This window comes from Lissotriton helveticus, chromosome 12 (assembly GCF_964261635.1).
Source record: "Lissotriton helveticus chromosome 12, aLisHel1.1, whole genome shotgun sequence".
Taxonomy (NCBI): domain Eukaryota; kingdom Metazoa; phylum Chordata; class Amphibia; order Caudata; family Salamandridae; genus Lissotriton; species Lissotriton helveticus.
This window is the reverse complement of record NC_136073.1, coordinates 138,997,845-139,012,007: the sequence shown is the minus strand read 5'-3', so window position 1 is coordinate 139,012,007 and position 14,163 is coordinate 138,997,845. Positions and strand designations below refer to the sequence as shown.

General features: G+C 45.2%; 2 non-coding genes across 2 annotated transcripts; both read left to right on the top strand.

Moving 5' to 3' along the window:
• The first annotated feature begins 8,701 nt into the window (after positions 1–8,701).
• TRNAS-AGA (transfer RNA serine (anticodon AGA)) lies at positions 8,702–8,783 on the top strand. Its single transcript has one exon. It is a non-coding gene; the product is annotated as a tRNA-Ser (tRNA).
• A 1,135-nt stretch (positions 8,784–9,918) lies between these two features.
• On the top strand, positions 9,919–9,992 carry TRNAN-GUU (transfer RNA asparagine (anticodon GUU)). Its single transcript has one exon. It is a non-coding gene; the product is annotated as a tRNA-Asn (tRNA).
• Positions 9,993–14,163: the final 4,171 nt, after the last annotated feature.

Below are 14,163 nucleotides of genomic sequence, written 5' to 3'. Positions count from 1 at the left end.
GACAAGGCGCTAGGAGACCTAGGGGTGGACTGTCTGCGTATAGGTAGGAGAGGTATATCGGTCCTACTATATGCGGATGACGCGGTACTCCTGGCCCGCACAGCCCGGGGACTACAGTCCCTCATTGATGGCTTTGTCAGCTTCATGGAGGATATAGACCTAACACCCAACCTTACTAAAACCTATATTATGGAAACAGGGAAAAGACCGTCCAAGAATTGTATTTTTTTACAATCGGGACTCACAATCTAGAAAAAGTGCAGGCTTTTAATTATCTAGGGATTTTATTTGACAATCACCTTAGTTTTAAAACATTGATTAATGATAAATGTAGATCCCAAATTTGCTCGGTGGGATCAATCATGAATTTTGCTAAAAGATTAGGCCGTTGGTCACCAAAGGAAATCACACACCTGTACACATCAGTATGTTGTGCTAGGACCTTGTATGGAAGCGAGGTTTGGGGTTTTAGAGATATCTCGTTGCTCCAAAATGAGGAAAACAAATTCCTGAGAAGGGTTCTGCTGGTACCACAAAGCACACCTTCCCATATTGTTCACGAGGAGTTAGGCCTCTCTAATATAAGCGACAGGCTAAGACTCAAACCCATAACCTGTTGGATTAAAATATGGACGAATCCTGAGGCCACTCTAAGCAGGCAAATACTAACGGACTGCATTGCCCTGGATAGGGGATTAACGATACCTTGGCTTAAATATGTAAGGGATACCTTGAAAGGGCTGGCCTACGTTAAGTATTTTGAGGAACCTGTTACACTCAGACACAAAGACAAGGGTATCATAAAGATGGAATACACAAGGCAAATAGCTTCGGAAAGGGAGGATAGAGAACTAATGAAATCCTCGGTGAGAGCCCACTTGCTAACCAAATCAACCCCAGGAATGCAATTTTATCTGTCTAATATGTACAATAAACATGACAGATTCCTAATGACCAGATTCAGGCTGAATCACTTGCACCACATTTTATCAGTTCCAGCAGGGTACACACTAGATATGGACACAAAGGGATCCTACGGCTGCGACCAGCGGTCTCCGCAGGACACTCTTCACTTCGTTTTAATATGTCCCTTTTATGAGTACCCCAGGACAATGTTTTTAACACCACTTTTAAGGGAAGCCAGATTCAACCAGGCAAAGGTGGCTCTACTGTTTTTGAAACTCTCAGCGGATCCTCTAACATTGTTTAGTATGGTAAACTTCTTGAGATCTGCTGTGAGACTAAGGAACACTAGAGGCGATGAATAGTTGTTTCCGATTTCCTCTTGTGATAGAAGGGTTTGCTGCACTAAAATGGCCCAGGATTCTTTTTACTGTATAAACTATTCTCAACCGGGCTTTTAGATATGAAATACTCATTTTCTGATTGTTTATATATACTCCCATTTTATCATGTAATACTGACTAATTGTAATGATTTGCTTTTTTTAAAAATAATGCACTTTGTATGTTTTTTTTTTTATACCAAATAAAGTATTCAAAGAAGAAAGAAAAGAAGACTCTTGGACACACTGCAACCAATGAAAAACAAGTTCTTAAGGGCAAGTCTTCCCACTTTTGCAACACATTCTGTTTGTCTCACTGCAAAATTCCCCACAGTGCACTATTCTGGATTAAATCAAACATTGCATAACCCTCCTGCCTTAGAAGGTGGCTAGTGTCTTAGCCAAGGGGTCACACTTGGGAAATGGGTCATCCTATCCTCATCAGCTACATTAAATAGACTGGGAACAGATCCCCCTTGCCCCCACTGGGCTGATGCCAAGCTAGCTACACTGTACTCTTGGATTAAAGGGATTTTCTGACCCAAGTTTCTCTATACACTTAACTATGAACCATGGTCCCTGTCAAGTTATTGAGGTTCCTGACCCCTCCTCAGCTGCTCTTCCTGAGCTGAGATGAGTGTTTTTGCAACATGAAACGCATCTGTATTTTGCGTTAAAATACAAAGTTAAAATTCCCAAAGTCCAAATCAAGAATGGGTGTGCACTCATTCTGCTATGTGGTAGCTAAAACCTGGAATGCACTGCTTTTTTTCTCTGCGCTGAGTCATTGGAGAACCTCTTACTGAAAAGATTAAAAACCTGGCTTTTCCAGCTTTAGGTTTTCCTGTTGCGCCTTCTCCCCTTGTTTCCATGCCCTGCACCTTATCCCTTTTCGGAAGAGTGGTCTCGTCACAGAGATACACCAGTTAGTGTAACCAAGCGATTTATAAGTGATATTATTATTATTATTGTTATTATTACTTGACAAAATACCCTAAGGGGACTCTACAGAACTAGGCACAACACTTTAGGGGGTTCCAGGCTTGGGTCACAATATGCTAAACTAGTCTCTAAAGTGGGTAGTAACTGTTCACACATGTTATTCTAAAGGAGCCCTTTGGACATGTGCCCAACTCTCCACACAAGGCCTTGCTTCTGCTGTGCACACTGTCCACTTGTAAAAGTACTTCCGTTTAATGCTGGTTTTATTACTGCTCCCTCTGCACCCCAACGTCACTTTTGGCCTACTCATAGACATACCATGTAAGCAAAGCTTGCAACGCTGCTGCCTGTGCTGTAACCATCTGTACTGTAAAGCTAAGTTTACACTGCTGCTGCCTGTGCAGTGCCTGTTCTTGAGACACTGAAGCGTGACCCTCCTCTGTCCGTTCAGTAGCAGTATCTGTAATGGAAGGTTACACTGGTGCTGCCTGTGCTGCTCCTGTTGTTTGAAGCTTACATTACTGCTGCCCAGCTTGTACTTTGATGCGAGTGCACCTTAAAAAAGTATTTTCACTTCACACCCACACTGATTGGCTTTAAAAATGTAATACATTAGTGGTTGGTGGTAAAATAAATTGGCATTTAAACCCCAAAAACATCTTTAGCTTCGAAGGAGGAGCATTGTGCACACATGGAGTGACTGGGTATGCAGACATTGAGTATTTTATCAAACAATATACCAGACACTGCTGAGATTTGAACTCAGGAATCTCTTGTTTACTAGACAGGCACTATAACCAAATAAACCACAGGCCTTTTATGGTTCTGAACCCACACTGTGTCTGGTGTAACTATGCATCAGTGCATATTTTTCTGTCTCTTTGGTATTTTCTAGTTGCTACCAACAAGAAAATAGGGAAGAAAACCTGATAATGGAATGGAAAAATTACAAAGAGGATCACGGAAAATGTATATTATTATACGTGCTTATCTGTATTTATTTTGGAAAGTTTACACTGGTGTGTGAAGAGCTGTTAGACCTGGCATTATTGGCATGAGTCTCCGTTCCAATTTTACTGATTGCCTCATCTGTTTTTGATATGTTTTTGCTGGTTATATGCTTTGGGCACTGTAGCATTGCTATTCAGTTCCACAGTGCAAGTGCTCCCTATGTTAAATTGATGTACTAATTAGTGATTCAATGATTGGGTTATTTCATTTACTTGTCAGACCCTAGTACAGTGCACCATGTGTGCCCAGGGCTTGTAAATCAAATGCTGCTGGTGGACTTGCAGCACTGTTTGTGCCACCCACAGAAGCAGCTTGTAAAGTGTGCCTCAGGCTTGCCATTGCAAAGGCCTGTGTGCAGTCTTTGACTGCCATGTCGACTTGGCCAGTGCATCCACTTGCCAGTCCCTAAACCTTCCCTTTTCTTCATATCAGACACCCCTATGGTAGGCCCAAGGGCAGGGTGCATTGTAAGTATAAGGTAGAATATGCTTTGGTGTGTGTCACATGTCCTAATAGTGAATTACAGCCATTTTCGTTTGTCACTATTGCAAGGCTATCTGTTCTCCATAGGCCAGAATGGGCAGTTAGATTATTACATTTTATAATCCTAACTGACTTAGGGAACATGGTAGAAATTCGAATTTACTGTGCCTGATCTCAGAATGATAAAATACATATTTTAGTAAAGTTGGTTTTAACATTCTGTGTTTGAAAATACCACTTTTAGAAAGTAGGTATTTTCTTGTCTACTATCCAAAGCCTGCCTTTGCTAGGTTGTGTATTCCTTGTCTGGAGTTTGAATGACAGGACTGGGGGGTTCCAAGAGACAGAATGAGTCAGCCTAGTAGTGAATAGGGAGATCTGCATCTAGATGAGAGGGAGGAGTTGCACCTGGGACCTGAATAGGGCTGGGCCTTCCCTCTAGGATTCTGGCTCCACTTCCTGGGGTGCGGCTGATGTCTCTGCCCTGCACTGTGAAAAAGAGAAGGAATCATGTCAACAAAGTGCTCCATGGCTGCTTTCCCTCCACAATGCTGGCTCCCCCTCCCGTGGGGCGTCTGATGTTTCTTCCCTGCACTATGAAAGGAAAGAAGGAGTTGTGTAAACAAAGTGCTCAATTACTGGTTTGGACTGGGCAAACACCTCTCTGCCTTCAGAGAACAAAGAGAAAAGTAGTATAAATATTGGGACTCAGACCCAAAACTTTAGATCACTTCTGTGAACAAGAAACCATTTGCCATGGAGAAGAACCACGGAAGCTGTAGGAATTTGGACTGCCCCTCTGCCAGTGTGCTGTTTGCTGGGTTGGCCTACAGTGGTTTCTTTATTGCCAAGGGAAAGGAGAAGGAACTTTTTAAGGACTTTCATCATCTACAGAATGTTCTCCAAGGGCTTGAAATTGTGCTTGCCTCCTGCTGAAGTCTCAGGGACAAAAGACTTCATCTCCAGCTCCCCTCTGAACCTCCTTGCTGGGAATTCTACTGCAGATGCCTGGGCGCTAGAAGCGCGTCGCAAAGAGAAGAAGTGTGACGCCTCCGCAGCTGAAATCATCGCATCGCCGGAGAAGCGTGCTGCCGCCTCATCTCCCAGGAAGCGTGTCTTCATTGAAAGCTGCCTGCTGTCGCATCACCGGAGAAGCGTGACGCCATCGAGAGAGTCGCCATCGCATCATCGGAGGAGCGGGTCGCAGGGCCTGTCGCGGCTCCAAAGTGCAAAGTCATCACAAGGCTGCCAGGGCATCTACGCATCATCATCACATCGTCGCATCAAGGGTGCCATCTTCTCACATTGCACCCGGATTATCGCATCGCATCGAGGCGCCATCTTCCGCATCGCAGCCAGATTGCAACCCGGGAACCTACGTATCATCCCCGCACCGGTAAGGATCACAACGCATCCCCTACTCCGCGCAAGCATTGAAGCGCGACGCATCACCTCCCCCGGTTCAAGCAACCAACGCATCTCTCCGTTTGCGAGCCTTTTGTTCATTTTGCGTTACGCATCCAGGTACTTTGTTGAGAACTTTGTAGCATTTATCACCAACTTGAACTAAGCAACTTTTACCATCTTTAAGTCAATCGTAAGTACCGTATTGTGGATTTTTTGTCATTTTTTGGTCATGTGTTAAGTCTATATAAAGAATACTTATTTTCATAAAAACCTGTGTTGTTTCCATCTGTAGTGTTTTCACTGTATTACTGTATTACTGTGTATATTCACAAATGCTTAACACACTGCCTCTGAGATAAGCCTGTCTGTTCGTGCCAAGCTACCAAGGGGGTGAGCAGGGGTCATTTAGGGGTATAATACCCTCATCCTGACTTAGAAGTAAGGGTCCCTGTTTGGACAAAGGTGAATACCATTGCCAACTAGAGACCCCCAGATCTAACAAGAGCACAATGCTTACGTTAAACTGAATGAGACTACAATGATTTAAAGGTCACCAATATATACAAGATAATTTCCTTATGCCTACATAACCCATGTGCTTTTCCTTTACCTCTCGTGACCTCTGGACAGCCCACCGATAAGCTGAGGAACCGCCACTATCGGAGAGAAAGTGTCACCTTTAGTGACGCGTCCCCGGTTCAAACAGCGCTTCAAAAAGGGCACTTTGAAAGGTCCATGAAAACATGGTGGAAGCGGGTATCTTAGAAAGAGGGGGGCTGTTAGCCCGCAGGGCCCCTTACATGGCGCTAGCAATACCCACCCTGATTCTGGTACAAATATCAGCCACCAGAGATCAGTAAATTACCAGAATAAACAACAGCCTAAAGAACAAATCCACCTTACAAGCACTGTAGCACACCAAAGCAAAGCAGAGGCGAGTCGAATATGGGGACAAGCTGTCGGGACGTGGACAGTAGTGAGGACTTAACATGGTCCTGGGATTTATGAACCTCTTACTTCAGAATTGATCAGAACACACAAGCTATAATTGATAGTGATTTGATTTGTCACTACGCCTATCATATTATATATTTGCATCTTAAAGAAATGATCTTAACAAAGACAGGTGTTCCACAAAAGACCGACTGATTATATCAAAGAACTAATAATTAATTCTAGAAGCCTTGAGGAAGCCCTGCCGGGTGAAACGCGCGTCGGATTCTGTGTGCATTTGGAATAAAGATTGATTACTGAACTTTCGACGTTGATTTGGATCACTATGTGGAGTTTTCTGTGCCATAAAGTCCACATTTGCATTGGACTTAACAATTGTGAATCTTTTGCATTTATCATGATTGAACTGCTCAAGGATCTTCTACAGTGACTTTGCTTTGGTGTGCTACAGTGCTTGTGAGGTGGATTTGGATTCAGACTACTTTGGAGATCCAAAAGTGTAATAATCTAGGTGGATGAGTATTTGGCAGCGTTATAGCACCCAGTACTAAATGGATGGAGAGTGACTTTGCAATTTTCATGACCTATGTACATATGGTGATGTGCAGATCGAGATAGCATATCCACCTTTTTGCTTTTTGTAAAAGGCTAAACAAGAACCCTATACAGTGTTTTTAACAGCCTTGTCCTGTAATGCACGACTTTTCAAATTTAATTATGAAAAACAGCAGTCAGAATAAGGCCTTGGCGTTATTAGCTCCAGGCTCTAACTAACTGACTGAGCTAACTGGCCTTTATGAAACATGTATTACGAGGCATCGTAAGAAGCATACACTTCCCCAAGAGATTCTATTTGCGAAATTATAGGTTGTTCCTGTGTACGGATTAATTCAAGAGGCATACATACAGGCCATTACTACCCCTTCTTAGTACCATTATAGGCAACACGTCCCACACACCACAACAGAGTAGGCATGCATAAATGAATACACAACACAACTTTTGTTTGGAGAAAATATTGCTGTGGTTTTCTTCCATACAAAAGTATGCAAATATGGTGGGTTATCTTACGGGGGATCCAAGGGCAGGCAGCTGTACCAACCTATGCTGCCCTGCCCGCCTGATGAGCCAAGCACTGTGGAGAACCCAATCAGCACTACCCTTATGGGAAACATCCTTTACAACGCGGTGTTTACACCGCGCGACCTTTACGATGCAGCCATTACAACGCAAGTCATCACTACGACTTGCACTGGATAGCGCTCTTGCTTAAGGAGTAGTTTGATTTTCTATTCCAACACCTTCCCTACTGTTACGTGGGCTAGAGTTGGAATAGAAAATTAAATTAAATTAATCCTCAATCCAGCACCCTCCAATGCAAGTCGTTGTAATGACTTGCATTGTGAAAACCGCGTTGTAAAGTACCGCAATCAAAATGATCGCGTTGTACTGACATACATCCACCCTTATGGGGGTGATCCCCTTACTGGATCATGTGACACATTGGTCCCTTATTACTCAAGCCCCTTTCAGGGTGGAGCATAGCAAGGCAAGCCTCTTGTTGTTCAGGCCCACAACCGCCCGCAGGACTAATGGGGCGCCAACATAATTGTTCCAGGACCCTCCCACAAGGTTCCAGGGATTTGGCTCTGGCACCCCTATTGTACTCTTGCAGAGGTACACTTCTGTACCCATCATGCTTCCAGATCACCCTGTAACTCCACCTGCAATAACAAAGAAAAAACAATACAACGCCCTCTGCACTTCGCCTGCCAGTCCCACGCCGGGTAAGCAGTAGGGTGGGAGATGGCGTGCCAGAAACCACAGAGGACCCAAAAGGGAGGGGGGAGGCCTGAATACCTTCCCCACTCCAGGGCGCGCGGGAAATGACATGCTTGGAGCGCCAGGTAAGGAGGGGACTCCTCCTGAAGTCCCGCACTAGAAAGGGCTGGTGGGGACGTGCCTAATGCCACTAAAGGGGCGGCCCTTTTATGGTGGCCCCCTGCGTGGGCCGCGGGCAGCCGCATAGTTTCAGGCCAAGACATTGAGGCGCTCAGATAATCCTGCACCAACTCGCACATACCGGGGAGCGTCACCAAAGAACACGGATATTATTTAATGAGCTGCACTGAACACACTTCACTAACAAGAACTTCACACCCATCACTCCCCAGAAAAGATGGATTGAAGGATAGATTCACACAACATACCCTCCCTCCTGCCACAATTGCCCATAAAGTTACTGGTCTCGCCTCAGAAGCACTGCGCATGCTCAATGTTCTGCAGGTTCTTCTCACACCCGAGCTTAATCAATACCACACACTATCACTCACTGGGCTGTCAATCCTTAACCCTTCCCTTCCTGTACCCTTTTCACTGTACTCTCTCTCCCCCCCCCCCATCAGCCTCCCCCACTTTCATATACATGGACCCCTGCTGCACCTTCTGGTGTGCTTCTCTCTGGTCCACAGCTCATAACTTTCCAAACTGGATGTTGTGCTGTGTGGCCCATTATTGCTGCGCCTCCCTTCCTACACAGTCTTGTTGTACATCATACTAGAAACCGCACCACAGCCATCATATGGATGAGTTCAGTGATTGTATCCACTCTTCACGTAAGTAGTCGTGGCCGAGTGGTTAAGGCGATGGACTAGATATCCATTGGGGTCTCCCCGCGCAGGTTCGAATCCTGCCGACTACGGTTCTCCTTTTAATCATTACATTTTGGCATGGAAACTATGTGGTTTGGAAACATCTGATTTTTCCGTATAATTGTGTCTTTGCTACACTTGTCACATATAACACCATCTGCTGCACAATATAACTGCAACAATAAAAATACTCTAGGTAAAATAAATCAAACATACTTTATAAAGTGCCTTATGTGGTTTCACTGGTCACCTGTCTTTTATGCGTTGCTGTGTTCAGATGCTAAGCTGGCACTAACGAGGAGAAACTGTTTCCTAAATAGCATAATGTGTGTTAGGCGCAGTCGCAAGACACTGTGGGGCCCCCACTGTCCCACACTTTGCTCCCCTCTTGTTTAATCCTCTCAGAGGACAAGCAGCGCTCACTCGTTCGGTTCTTTATGATCAGTGATGGAGGCGCCTGTCAGCGCTGCAGGTGTCAAGATTGTTGCAAAAAAACACAAAACACAATTCCCTCCTCTGCCATAAGCTTATACACCCCCCTCGACCCACACACACCCCAACAATGAGGGGCCTCAAAGCCAGAGGGGTGAAGCCTTCATCAAATTCCACATCACACAAGAAAAACGAAAATCAATAGAATAGTACAAGATTCAATTAAATAATCAAAGTCCACATTTGTAATGCGCACAATCGAAAGGGGCTCTAGGCGCTGGGGGCCGTCGGGAAGATTAAGTAGAGTCACATGGTGCTGGGCTAACCTGCCGCCGGAGCCGGGGATCGAACCATGGTCCCCAGGTTCCAGCGTCAGTCGCCCTGGCCGCGGCGCCACACCTCTCCCCTCAATCAGCACTTTAGAAAAAAAGAAGCGTGATCAGTAAAAACAGCTGTTTTGGAAAGTGGGATTATTCTGCCAGGGTATTCTTCGGAAAGAGCTGCACTAGAATGTGAGGCTTCTAGGCGGTGTGTGGATTAAACTATTTATTGTATTTTCCAGCGTGCTCGATGCTGTCCTTTACACTATGTCAACATGTCTCTAGAATGGAGAAGTGTGTATTCTCCGTTCATCGTACTTTGGTTTACAAAACACAGTACTCGAAATCTGCGTTTACGTAACCTCTCCAACTATGGAGCACTTCGTGTACATGGAGGTTTCCAGACAGAAGATGGGGTAAAAGTGTGCAGCTCGTCTCTGTGGCGCAATCGGTTAGCGCGTTCGGCTGTTAACCGTAAGGTTGGTGGTTCAAGCCCACCCAGGGACGCTGGCTTTTATTGTATCAGAAATGTAATCTGCGAAAATCACAAATTATGCATAATTATAAGGGCTGCACTGGAAGTTTCTCGCTCATTATAACTCGCAGCTTTATAAACTCTGACAGTCACGTGAAACCCTTGCACTACTCTCTTTGCTCAGGTTTGAGATACGAGACCCTCACAGATGCGGGTGGCCGCGAGACCCGCACACAGCTGTAACAAGCATTTACAATGCAACGGTTTCGCCTTTCAAAAAGTTAGACACGCTTTCAGTTTTAGTAAAGGAGACCCCTTCAGGGGCGGCTGGTGACATTTGAAAGTGGAGGGCGTAAACTAATTTGCATATTGCACCGCAGCGATCGAGCGCAGCCCGAACCACCTTGCATCCATCCATACATCATTCATGCATCCACCCATCTATCCACCTACCCACCCTGCATCCATACATCATTCATTCATGCATCCACCCATCCATCCATCATGCATCCCTTCATCATGCATGCATGCATCCATACATCATTCATACATCCACCCATACATCCACCCACCCATCCTGCATCCATACATCATTCATTCACCCACCCACCCATCCATCCACCCATCCATCCATCATGCATCCACCCATCATGCATGCATCCACGCATGCATCCATCCATACATCATTCATGCATCCATCCATCCAACATGCATCCACCCATCCATCATGCATCCACCCATCATGCATGCATCCATGCATCCATCCATACATCCATACATCATTCATGCATCCACCCATCCATCCACCCACCCACCCTGCATCCATACATCATTCATTCATGCATCCACCCATCCATCCATCATGCATCCACCCATCATGCATGCATCCATCCATATATCATTCATGCATCCACCCATCCATCCACCCAACCATCCTGCATCCATACATAATTCATTCAGGCACCCACCCATCCATCCATCCACCCATCCATCCATCATGCATCCACCCATCATGCATGCATCCATGCATCCATCCATACATCATTCATGCATGCATCCATCCATCCACCCATCCATCCACCCACCCATCCTGCATCCATACATCATTCATTCATGCACCCACCAATCCATCCATCCACCCATCCATCATGCATCCATCCATACATCATTCATGCATCCATGCGTTCATCCATCCATCCATCCATACATCATTCATGCATCCACCCATCCATCCACCCACCCACCCTGCATCCATACATCATTCATTCACCCACCCACCCATCCATCCACCCATCCATCCATCCAATATGCATCCACCCATCATGCATGCATCCGTGCATGCATCCATCCATACATCATTCATGCATCCATCCATCCATCCACCCATCATTCATGCATCCATCCATCCACCCATCCATCATACATCCACCCATCCATCATGCATCCACCCATGATGCATGCATCCATGCATCCATCCATACATCCATACATCATTCATGCATCCACCCATCCACCCATCATGCATGCACCCATGCATCCATCCATACATCATTCATGCATGCATCCATCCATCCATCCATCCATCCACCCATCCATCATGCATCCATCCATACATCATTCATGCATCCATGCATCCATGCATCCATCCATACATCCATACATTATTCATGGATCCACCCATCCATCCACCCACCCACCCTGCATCCATACATCATTCATTCATGCATCCACCCATCCATCCATCATGCATCCACCCATCATGCATGCATGCATCCATACATACATCATTCATGCATCCACCCACCCATCCTGCATCCATCCGTCATTAACACACTGAACTATCTCAAGTCATTTGTGCAAGCTAGTTTACTGGAACACCGAAAAACACACACTCTTACCTTGCTGCCGGTCCCGCACACGTCACAGGCTCACAGCGCCCCTGGCCAATCCTGGCGCCAGGGGCACAGGTACCCTCTCGCCCGCAGCACGCCCATTAGGGCTCCTGATGGGCATGCGCAACGCCGCCAAAACACAATTGCGCATGCGTGGGCACGGGTAAAAATTCACCCTCCGTCCCCACGCATGCGTACTTGTGTTGCCGTCCGTAAAAACATGTCAATGAATCAACATGACGCCCGCCCGGCGGTCTGACGTCATGTTGATTCATTGACATGATTGTCATGAGGGAGCTGCGGGCGGCGTCGGGCAGGGGGGCTACGCCCCCACGCCCCAATGGACGAACCGCGCCTGGACCCCTTGCCTCCCACTGCAGCTGAAGCATTTCAGCGCTGTGAATTAACCCCCTCCTGGGAGAGTTAGCTCTACTTTTTCAGAGAACTTTTAAGGCATCTGCAAAGTGGACTCTGGCCCAGGGCCCCAGCCTTTCAAAGGGGGTGGGAGTAAAGGGGAGGTGTGGGGTGAAAGAGCCTGCTCTGTTCTACAGAGTTTTGCCCTCATGACTTAGATTAATTTTTAAACACAATCTTGTAAATAGTTTTTTTTTTTCGTTTATATTTAATGTGTATTACAGACATTTTGCAGACAAAATGTGTTATACAAGGAAGCCATCGCTGGATGGATTAGTGAAAGTACGAATGGATGAGTGAAGGGGTGAATGGAATGATGAGGGAAAGGATGGATAGATGAGTGAATGAGTGGAAGGATGGATGAGAGAAAGAGTAAATACATAGATGTATGTGTGAAACGGTGGATGTATGGGTAAAAGGGTGGATGGATGAGTGAAAGGATGGATAGATGAGTGAAAGGGTGGATGGATAATGAGTGAAGGGTGAATGGATAATGAGAGAAAAGATGGATGGATGCATGAGTGGAAGGATGGATGAGAATAAATAGATTTTTTTATGGGTGGAAGTGTAGATGGATGTGTAAAATCAGGTGGATGCATTAGTGAAATGGTGGATGGATCAATGAAAGGGAGGCTGATGGATCAGTCAGTGGATGGATGAGAGAAATTATGGATGCATTGATGTATTGATAAGTGAAAGGATGAATGAATAGATAGATGGATGAGTGAAAGTGTGGATGTAAGGATGGATGAGTGAGTGAGGAGGGTAGAAGAGTAAAAGGATGGATAGAAGAGACTAAGTGTGGATGAGTTGTTAATGGATGAATTCATGAGTGGATGAGTAAATGGATGAGTGGGTGGATGGGTGAAGGGTGGATAGAAGGATGGGTGTCTAAGTGAAAGGGGAATGGAGAGTGAAATGGAGGATGGATAGATGGATGAGTGAAAACATGGATGAATTATTGGCAGAATGGATGGGCAAATTTGTGCATGGATGAGTGAAAAGAAGAACCTAAAGATGGATTAGTCAAAGAATGCATACATGAATGAAAGGGAGGATGTAGAGCAGGAAGGATGGATGCGTGGATGGATGTGTGCAATGTTGAATGGGTGAACGGATGAGTGACTGGGTGGATGAATGAGTAAGTGAAAGGATGGCTGGATGGGTGAAAGTGTAAATTGTTGGATGGAGGATTGAATGGATGGATGTGTGGAAGAGTGGATGGATGAGTGGAAGAGTGGATGGATGAGTGAAAGGATAGCTTGGGTGAAAGGGTACATAGTTGGATGGATGAGTGAATGGATTGATGGGTGGAAGAGAGGATGGATTAGTGAAAGGATGTATTTGGTGAACAGATGGATGGATGATGGATGGATGAGTTAAAGAATGTATACATGAGTGAAAGGGAGGGTGGAGAGCAGGAAGAAAGGATGGATGGATGAGTGAAAGGTTGAATGGGTGGACGGATGAGTGACTGGGTGGATGTATTAGTAAGTGAAAGGATGGCTGGATGGGTGAAAGTGTAAATTGTTGGATGGATGAGTGAAAGAATAGCTTGGGTGAAAGTGTAAATGGTTGGATGGATGAGTGGAAGAGTGGATGGAGAGATGGATGAGTGAAATGATCGATGGGAGGATAGATGATGGATATGATTCCAAATACTAGAGGGAGTAGTAGAGAGTATAAGAGAATAAATCTGATAATTGTTGGTCACTTTACCGGAAGTTACGTAATGTAAAACAGGCGTTGTTTCTAACTGGTAATACGTAGAAGTATTGCATTTGCAATGCAATAAGTTTGACGTTTTGTGAATGAGAATACTATGTACGCATGAGTTGTTTCAATTTTACTTTTATATATATATTTATGTATATATGTATATATATATAAAATTGTA